Below are 9395 nucleotides of genomic sequence, written 5' to 3'. Positions count from 1 at the left end.
GCTCCACTCTGAGCAGGTGAACTCCCACACTATACACATTGTGTTTTTTGTTTTTAACTTTTTATTACAAAAATTCTCAAATATGTAGTAGCGTAGGCAGCACAGTGTAAAGGACCATATGTAATGATCAGCCAAACTCAGTGTTGAACAATGATGAGCAGTCTTGTCTGATTTGTACCCTCGCCAAGTTCCCCCGTCCAGATACTCTTCTAGCAAATCGCTGACATTACTTGTTTCTTATCTGTAATTGTTGGCTGCAACATGGCCCCTACAGATCCTCATCTCCTGGTACACATGCCCTCCTGTATTGTCCTCCCACAGTGAATTGGGGATGGTCTATGAAACTAGTACAATATGGTAGAAACGTTGGTTTCTGACTTCCAAGGCTGAATTATAAAAGACATTGTGGTTTCCTCATTGGTCCCTTGGATTGCTCGCTGTAGGAGATAAGGAGTGCAGAGAATAAATTTCCAGGCAGTGAGAATACCAAGGCCAATGTTCCTGAGGGCCGGATGGCTGGAGCATGTGGGTAAAGAGGAGAGCAGTTTAAGATGGAACTGGAGAGAGAGGCCTTATTTGGACATGGTCTGATCAGTTGCCCACCTATAACTGACTGAAGCTCTGCTGCTGTGATTGGCTGAGACTTCTGTTATAAAAGTATACTCCTAAGTTAGGCTTTCAGTTAGTTTATGTGCCAAGTTAGGTTGCAGTTCCTTATGTAAGAACTCAAGTATAGAGGCGTCCTCAGGCCAAATTTAGTTCAATGTAGCCCTTTAAAGAAATAATTTTGACTGGGTGCACTGGCTCACACCTGTAATCCCAGCACTTTAGGAGGCCAAGGTGGGCGGATCACAAGGTCAGGAGTTCAAGACCAGCCTGGCCAATACGGTGAAACCCCGTCTCTAATAAAAATACAAAAATTAGCTGGGCGTGGTGGCAGGAGCCTGTAATCCTAGCTACTCAGGAGGCTGAGGCAGGAGAATCACTTAAACCCAGGAGGCGGAGGTTGCAGTGAACCAAGATCCCACCACTGCACTCCAGCCTGGGCGACAGAGCTAGACTCTGTCTCAAAAAAAAAAAAAAAAAAAAGAGAAAGAATTTTATGGCATAAGAAACAATCACCCACATACACCTTATAAGCCACTAACTGAGGCACTGAGAGAGTTGTCCATGACACCATAGCAAGACACAACATAGTTTGTTTACTCCCATGCTTGTGCTATTTCCACGACAACATAAAGCACTTTCTCCGCTTAGCCTCACTACCAACATGGGGACATATGGGGGTTGGAGGGCTCTTCAAAGGCATGACAGCTGAGGATAGGGAGAGAGGGGGATCTAAGAGGTTCACCAGGGGCTCAGGGGTGAAGGGATTCATCCCTGGGAGCAGTTTAGCAGCCCAGATAACATGGAAAACACCAGAACTGGCCTGTCACATCTGGGGAACTTCTGAAAAGGAGTGGGAATATGAAATCCCCTTGGATCATTCAAGGTCAGTTCATAAAAATACTACACTCTGTGCTCTATGAAAGAAAGGATACAGCAATACTCATGTTACTTGTCAATCTAGATATTATACAACATACATACGAACATAAGGTACATATTTTTAAGTGCTAAGTGCCCTCTGCTGCTGGAAGATAAAAACGCACAAAATGGCTCACAATTTCATTCTCCAGATCTGTGCAAAGTAGAATCACAGCACCAAGGAGCTGAAAGACACAGGAATCTTCTAGTGTGGGTCACAAAATACCTAGGGGAAGCTTGCAGGGGCTGGATAGATGCTTTAAATGTGGGGTGTAAGCATTCACAGAGGCAGGGCTGTGAAGACATAGAGAGTACGTTCTATCTCCTGCGATATTCCAAGTTTAAAATAATTTTTTAATGTTATTTACTTTCAAAAATAAGATTCCTATGGTACAGAGTTCAAACGGTACATACAAAAAAGGACACATTAAAAAATAAACCGGCCGGGCATGGTGGCTCACGCCTGCAATCCCAGAACTTTGGGAGGCCAAGGCGGGTGGATCATCTGAGGTCAGGAGTTCAAGACCAGCCTGGCCAATATAGCGAAACCTTGTCTCTACTAAAAATGCAAAAATCAGCCAGGCATGGTGGCTCACTCTTATAGTCCCAGCTATTTGGGAGGCTGAGGCAGGAGAATCGTTTGAACCCGGAAAGTGGAGGTTGCAGTGAGCTGAGATCACACCACTGCACTCCATCCTGGGCGATAGAGTGAAATGCTCTCTCAAAAATAAATAAATAAACCTTCTTCTCACTCCTGTTACCTAGCCAAGTCCTCCTCTCTGGATGCAAACAAAGTGTCCTTCAAGACATAGACTCTACCTATAAAAAGTATTTTTACACAAATGATTGTGAAACCACATTTGCAAAATCATGACAATAAGAAACATCTGACATAGCTGATTCCATCTTGCTTCTAACTTCCAAGCTATCCTTGTTTATTCTTGAGCATAGGCCAAGCTGGCTCTGGAAGTAATTTAGTTTATAATTTAACTGTAAAGCAAGGATGATAGTATCCCTTCCGCAAACTACCCCCTCCTTTTCTGGAGACTAAAACTACCTTTTAAAAACTAACGAAAGGCTGGCCAGGCGCAGTGGCCAACACCTGTAATCCCAGCACTCTGGGAGGCCGAAGTGGGAGACTAGCCACTTGAGGCCAGAGTTGGAGACTAGCCTGGGCAACCTGGCGAAAACCCACCTCCACTAAAAATACAAAAATTAGTCAGGTGTGACAGTGGGCACCTGTAGTCCCAGGTACTCAGGAGGTTGATGCAGGAGAATTGTTTGAACCCAGGAGGCAGGGGTTGCAGTGAGCCAAGACTGCACCCCTGCATTCACTTGAGCAACAGAGCGAGACCTTGTCTTAAGAAAGCAAAACAAAACAACAATAATTGAAAAAAAAGAAGAAAAAAAAACCTAATGAAAGGCCACAAGATTAGTATTATGGGAGGGGCCTACATCTGTTAAGATATAAGTGTAAACTATAACTAGCCATTATTCTGGAGGCCACAAGATTAGTAACCTCCCCATTTGCTCCTGTAGACAACACCACTATTGTTAAAATCTGAAATGTTGATGGCATTTTTCAGACCCTGAATTCTGATGGACCAGCTGGTGGTGTTGTAGTCTCACCAATGCATCACAGTGTGGCGATCTCTCTTGTGAGGTATCACCCGGAGTTCTTTACCTCACGTCCAAGATGATTAAGAAGCGCAGACACAGGAGTGAGGTGGGAACGAAAGTTTAATAAGTGAAAGACGAAAGCTGTCCGCCGGCAGAGAGGGAAGCCTGAATGGGTTGCCCACTATGAGGCTGGGGTCCAGGGTTTTTATAAAGTGGTAAGGGGAAGGAATGTGCTTAGTCTGTGGGCTGTCTTGGAGAAAGTGATTCAGCTTGGCCCGACGACCTTGGCCTCGAACCAATCAGGGGCTGAAGTGATGATTCACAGAGGCCAGTCTCACAATCTGAAGAGGAAAGGAAAGTACCCACGAGAACCCATTGGAGCCCACTGTGTTCATGCCCAAAAGAGGAGAAGAAACTTTTTCCCAGGAGCCCACTGATTATAAAAAGGACAAAGGCATTTCTATGTCAGGTCTTGTCTCCTTATCTGAGTGAACTGGAGGTTTGTGCAAGTTTTTATCTGAATGGGCTGGAGGTTCTTCTATCTGTGCAGCCTTGGGCATGTCTCCAGGCACAACTCCCTGTGCTAGTTCCCTTATTGTTGCTTGCAGCTTGACTTTTTTTCCCAGGCTGCTTTTTCTGTTATGTGGGGATGAGGCGCTAACCTGTGGGTTGGGGGCTCTCTGGGGACCCTTCCCTTGCTATCTACCTCAGGCAAGCTGGCTAACTCCTCTCAGTGCCACCTGGACCTGTAACCCATACCAAGAAACTGGCTCAACTGGTCTTGTGATCCACCCAGGAAATGACTCAGCATAAGAAGATAGTTTTGACCCTCTATTAAAATTTCATCCCCAACCCAACCAGTTAACATCCTTCATTCCCTAGACCCCAGGCCACCAGGCTATCCTTAAGAAACCCTCACCTCCAAATTTTCAGGGAGACTGATTTTAAGTAATAAGCTCCCATCTTCCACTTGGCTAGCCTTGTGTTAATTAAACTCTTTCTCTACTGCAATACTGCTGTCTCAGTAAATCTATGCAGTGGAAGAAGAACCCATCAGGCAATTACAAAATCACACTATATACACCATTATTTTCCTTTTGTGTTTTTTTCTAATTTAACATATATTCTTAAGATCTTAGAGTTTTTTCATATCTTTGCATAAGAGATCCTGTTTCTTTTTAAAAACAGCCACATAATATTCCACTGGATGAAGGTACCAAGAGTTTTAAATCAATGAACATTTAACTTATTTGTTGTTATAAGCAACACTGTAATTAATAACTTCATATATGTCATTTTGCATAAGTGTGAGTATATCTGTAGAGTAATTTCCTAAAAGTGGAACTACCTTCTTAAAGGTACGTATTTTTTGAAAATTGTTTTAAGTATAACATGATATATGTAAAGAACTGTCAAGTACAGTGTTGGATGGATTTTTACATATAATCAATACCAATGTTAAGATGTAGAATACTATGAGCACCTCCATCTTGACCACTCCCAGTTAATATCTGCCCTCCCAAAAGATAACTGATACTATAACTTCTTCTTTTCTTTTTTTTTAATTTTATTTTTTTGAGAGAGGGTCTCACTCCATCACCCAGGCTGGAGTGCAGTGTTGTAATCACAGCTCACTGCAACCTCAAACTCCTAGGCTCAAGCAATCCTCCTCCCTCAACCTCCTGAGTAGCTGCACAGGTGGCACACATCACCACTCCTGGTTAATTAATTTTTTTTTTTTTTTTTTTTTGTAGAGATGGGGTCTTCCTACATTGCTCAGGCTGTTCTCGAACTCCCAGGCTCAAGTGATCCTCCCACCTCAGCCTCCTAAAGTGTTGGGATTACAAGCATCAGCCACCATGCCTGGCCTTATTATGACTTCTGTAACCACAAATTCACGTTGCCTGTTCTTGACCTGCAGAGAAATAGAATTACAGTCTTTTTGGACTGGCTTCTTTTAAGTCAAAATTATGCCTATGAGTTTCATCTATGGTGTTATAGTTTCTTGTTTTTCATTGGTATGAAGTACCATGTTGTACAGCTATACTACAAATTTGTAATCCATTCACCAGTTTATTAGCATTTGGGTTGTTCCCAGTTTGCATTATTATGAATAAAGCTGCTTTGAACATTCTTGTAAACAAATGTCTTTGGGTGGATACTTGCATTCATTTCTCCTGAGCAGAATTATTGACTCATGGGGTAAATCTATGCTAGGTCATACAGTAGGCCTCTGTTTAATTTTAGTAGATATAGCTAATGTTTTCCAAAGTGTTCCTATCACTTACACTCCTCTCAGAAATGTATGCCTGTTCCAGTGGCCCTATGTCCTCATCAGTACCTGGAATTTTCCATCTTCTTACATTTTAGCCATTCTGGTAGGTATGCAAATGTATTTCATTATAATTTTAATTCACATTTCTCTGATGACTAATAATGTTGAACACCTTTTCATGTGCTTTTGGATATTTTCTCTTGCGAAGTGTTTATTTATTAGCTCATTCTTATTGGGTGGATTTTTTTTTTTAATTTTGATTTACAAATCTTGTAAGAGTGCATTATATTCCAGATATAAGTCCTTTGTCAAATATATGTGTTGTAAATGCCTTCTCCCAATCTGTGGCTTTCCTTTCATTCTTTTAATTTTTATGAACAGTAATTCTTAATTTTGGCCAGACACTGTGGCACACAACTATAGTCCCAGCATTTTGGGAGGCCAAGGTGGGTGGATTGCTTGAGCTCAGTAGTTCAAGACAAGCCTGGTTAATACAGTGAAACCCTGTCTCTAAAAAAAAAATATTAAAATTAGCCAGGCATGGTAGCATGTGCCTGTAGTCCTAGCTACTTGGGAGGCTGAGGTGGGAGGATCACTTGAGCCCAGGAGGTTGAGGCTGCAGTGAGCCAACATTGCACCACTGCACTCCAGCCTGAGCAACAGAGTGAAATTAAACACTGTGCTGTGACCAAAACAAAACAAACAAAATGAAAGCAATTAATTGAGGCTGCAGACTTGTAATCTCTAATTCTAGTGCAGTAGCTCCATTTAATAAATGATGCCTGGGAAGAGAAGCGGTTTGCTCAAGTTCCTATAGCTAGAAACTAGAGAATCACGATTAGAACCAAGGTTTTCCTACTTTCTAGACTAGATATATTCCAGTTGAGTACAGTCTTTTTTCCTGATAATAAAATAGAGGGCCAGAAAGATTAAGTTACTTGAGGGTAATTAACCAGTCAAATAAAAACTAGTTTATCTGATTTCTGCCTCTTTTCCATGCTATCTCAATTTACTGAACATTATTATTCATTCATTATTCAGTATGTAGGAGTGTCTTCTTGTGCCATGTCCTTTGCTGGGTTCTGTTGAAACAGTCATAGACAAGACAGACACTGTCCCTGCCCTCCCTCATATACTTACAATTGTGTAAATGTTATGAAGAAGTATAGGGTAGAAGAAAGAGTATATCAGTTGTGATGCCAGTTAAGTGGGAGACTCAGAAGGGGAGTCACTCCCAAAAAGAAGCTTATGTTGCCACTGCTGGAGGAGGGAAACACTCTGAGATATTAGTTTAATTGCTTATTAGGTAGCCTCAACTCACTGGGAGCACTGACAGAAAATGGTTTAATTTCTTCCAATAATTCTCAAAGATATTTATATCAATTCCCATTTTTTCCTCTGAGCCATAGTTTCCTTGATGACAGCTTGCTTGCTTCCATAATTTTCAGCCCCTTTTAGTATTTAGAACAGACTTGTTTCAGTATTTAACACTCTGCTCTGTTTAATTTCTTTATGTGGATTTGAATTACCACCTGGTGTCATTTCCTTTCAGGTTGAATGATATTCTTTATTATTTCATATACAGCAAGTCTTATACGACTAGCCACAACTTCTCTCAGTCTCTGTTTATCTGGGAATGTCTCTATCCAGCCTTCATTTTTGTTTTTTTTTGTTTTTTTTGTTTGTTTGTTTGTTTGTTTTTTGAGGCGGTGTCTCGCTCTGTCGCCCGGACTGGAGTGCAGTGGCCGGATCTCAGCTCACTGCAAGCTCCGCCTCCCGGGTTCACGCCATTCTCCTGCCTCAGCCTCCCGAGCAGCTGGGACTACAGGCGCCGCCACCTCGCCCAGCTAGTTTTTTGTATTTTTAGTAGAGACGGGGTTTCACCGTGTTAGCCAGGATGGTCTCGATTTCCTGACCTCGTGATCCACCCGTCTCGGCCTCCCAAAGTGCTGGGATTACAGGCTTTGAGCCACCGCGCCCGGCCCCAGCCTTCATTTTTGAAGAATAGTTTTGCTGGAAATAGAATCCTTGGTTGACATTTTTTTTCCCCTTTAGGATTTTACATATGTTATCCTACTGCCTTCTTCCTTCATTGTTTCTGATATGAAGTCAGCTGTTACTCTTGTTCGTCTATCTTTGATGAGTCATTTTCCTCCTACAGTTTCTAAGATTTTCTTTCTTTCAACAGCTTGACCGTTATGTGCCAGGTTGAGTGTCTTTGTGTTTGTCCTATTTGAAGATCATTGAGCTTCCTAGATGTACAGATAAATGTTTTCATCACACTTGGAAAGTTTTTGGCCATTTCTTCCTCAAATATCCCCCCTCCTCCCAATCATTCTCTCTTGAAATTCCCATTACATACATATTGGTATATCTGATGATGTCACACAGATCTCTGAGAATCACCTCATTTTTTATTCTTTTTTCTTTATATTGATTGGACAAATTCTATTGATTTATCTATTTATCTTCAAGTTTTCTAATTCTCTCTTCAGCCCACTCAAATTTGCATTGAGCTCCTCTAGTGAAATTTTTTATTTTTTACTTATTGTACTTTTCAATTCTAGAATTCCATTGATATTTTTAAAAACAATCCCTATCTCTTTACTGATATTCCCTACTTTATGAAGCATTGTTGTAATATTTTTGTTTTTGTTTTTGGTTTGTTTGAGCCTGGGTCTCACTATGTTCCCTAGGCTGGTCTCGAACTCCTGAGTCCAAGTAATCCTCCTGCCTTGGCCTCCCAAAGTGCTGGGATTACAGGTGTGAGCTGCCACAGCTGGTTGTCATATTTTCACTTAGTTCTTTGAACATATTTTTTTCTCTCTCTCTCTCTTTTTTTTAATAGAGTAGATGCGCTGTGTGAGACTTGATCTCATGTTTGAGTAACTTCCTTGAAGTCCTTATATGCTAAGTCCAACATCTCACAACATTTATATTGATTTTCACCTCTGTGTATGGTCACATTTTTCTGTTCATTTGCATGTCTGCTTTTTTTTAATTGAAAACTGGACAGTTTAGATAATATAGCAACTCTCGTGTTTTGATGTGCCCCTCAGAGGGTGTTTTTTGTTGTTTTTCTTATACATTTGTTTTGTGACTTGCCTGGACTAATTCTGCAGAGTTTATCTTCCATAATGTGTTGACAGTGATGTTTCTGCTCAGTTTTTTTTTTTTTTCCTCTTTTATGTTTATTTCTAAGGCTGGTTTTCTAACGTTTTCGCCAAGGTCAAGATAGCTTAGAATTTAGTCAATGATTGATCAGATGTGGTAATTAGACACCTCAAGCCAGTGAGACTTCTACCCTTTCTTGATGGAGCTGTGTCATCTAAATGGGTTGAAGAACATTCAAAATTCAGGCAATTTACAAGACTGCTCTGGCTTTTGTTTTGCTGAGTTTTCTTGTGTCTCCTCTGCATCTTCTGCAAGGCTTCCCTGGCTTTTGTTCTCCTGTGTCTCCTCTGCCTCTGTGCAAGGCTTCATGTTCCGCCAGGGTCCAGTAGATGACTGGGGCTTTTGCCAGACTCTCCTGAACTGACACAGCCTTCCAGACCATAAGCACATCGCCAAAGCCCACCATGCCTATCTGATTCCCTGGATCTCACTGCTGAACTTCCAGCAGGCTTTCTAATCAGTTGTTTGCTCAACCAGCCTTGCAGCCCAGGTAATTGTGATGTTGGCATTCCCAATCAACCTTTCTCCTTGGCCATGGGGTTTTTCTGGCACCACTCCTTACCAAGTCAGCCTCCTCTGGCAGCAAAGCTGCTGGTTTTCACATCTACTCAGCCCTGATAGAACGATTCCCATGGAACTGGAGGAGAGGGATTGGGAATTTCCCCATGGTAATGTGTCACAGACTCACTGTTGTTACCCAAGGTTTAATAGTTTTTTCTTGAATAAATGCTTTTTAATTTATGTTATGCCAGTGGTGGATTTCCAGGAATTTGAAATGGTTATTTTTCACAATTGTGTC

The sequence above is a fragment of the Trachypithecus francoisi genome, unplaced genomic scaffold (genome assembly GCF_009764315.1).
Source record: "Trachypithecus francoisi isolate TF-2019V2 unplaced genomic scaffold, Tfra_2.0 Lachesis_group3, whole genome shotgun sequence".
In the NCBI taxonomy this organism is placed as follows: Eukaryota; Metazoa; Chordata; class Mammalia; order Primates; family Cercopithecidae; genus Trachypithecus; species Trachypithecus francoisi.
Note: the sequence above shows the minus strand (reverse complement) of the source record.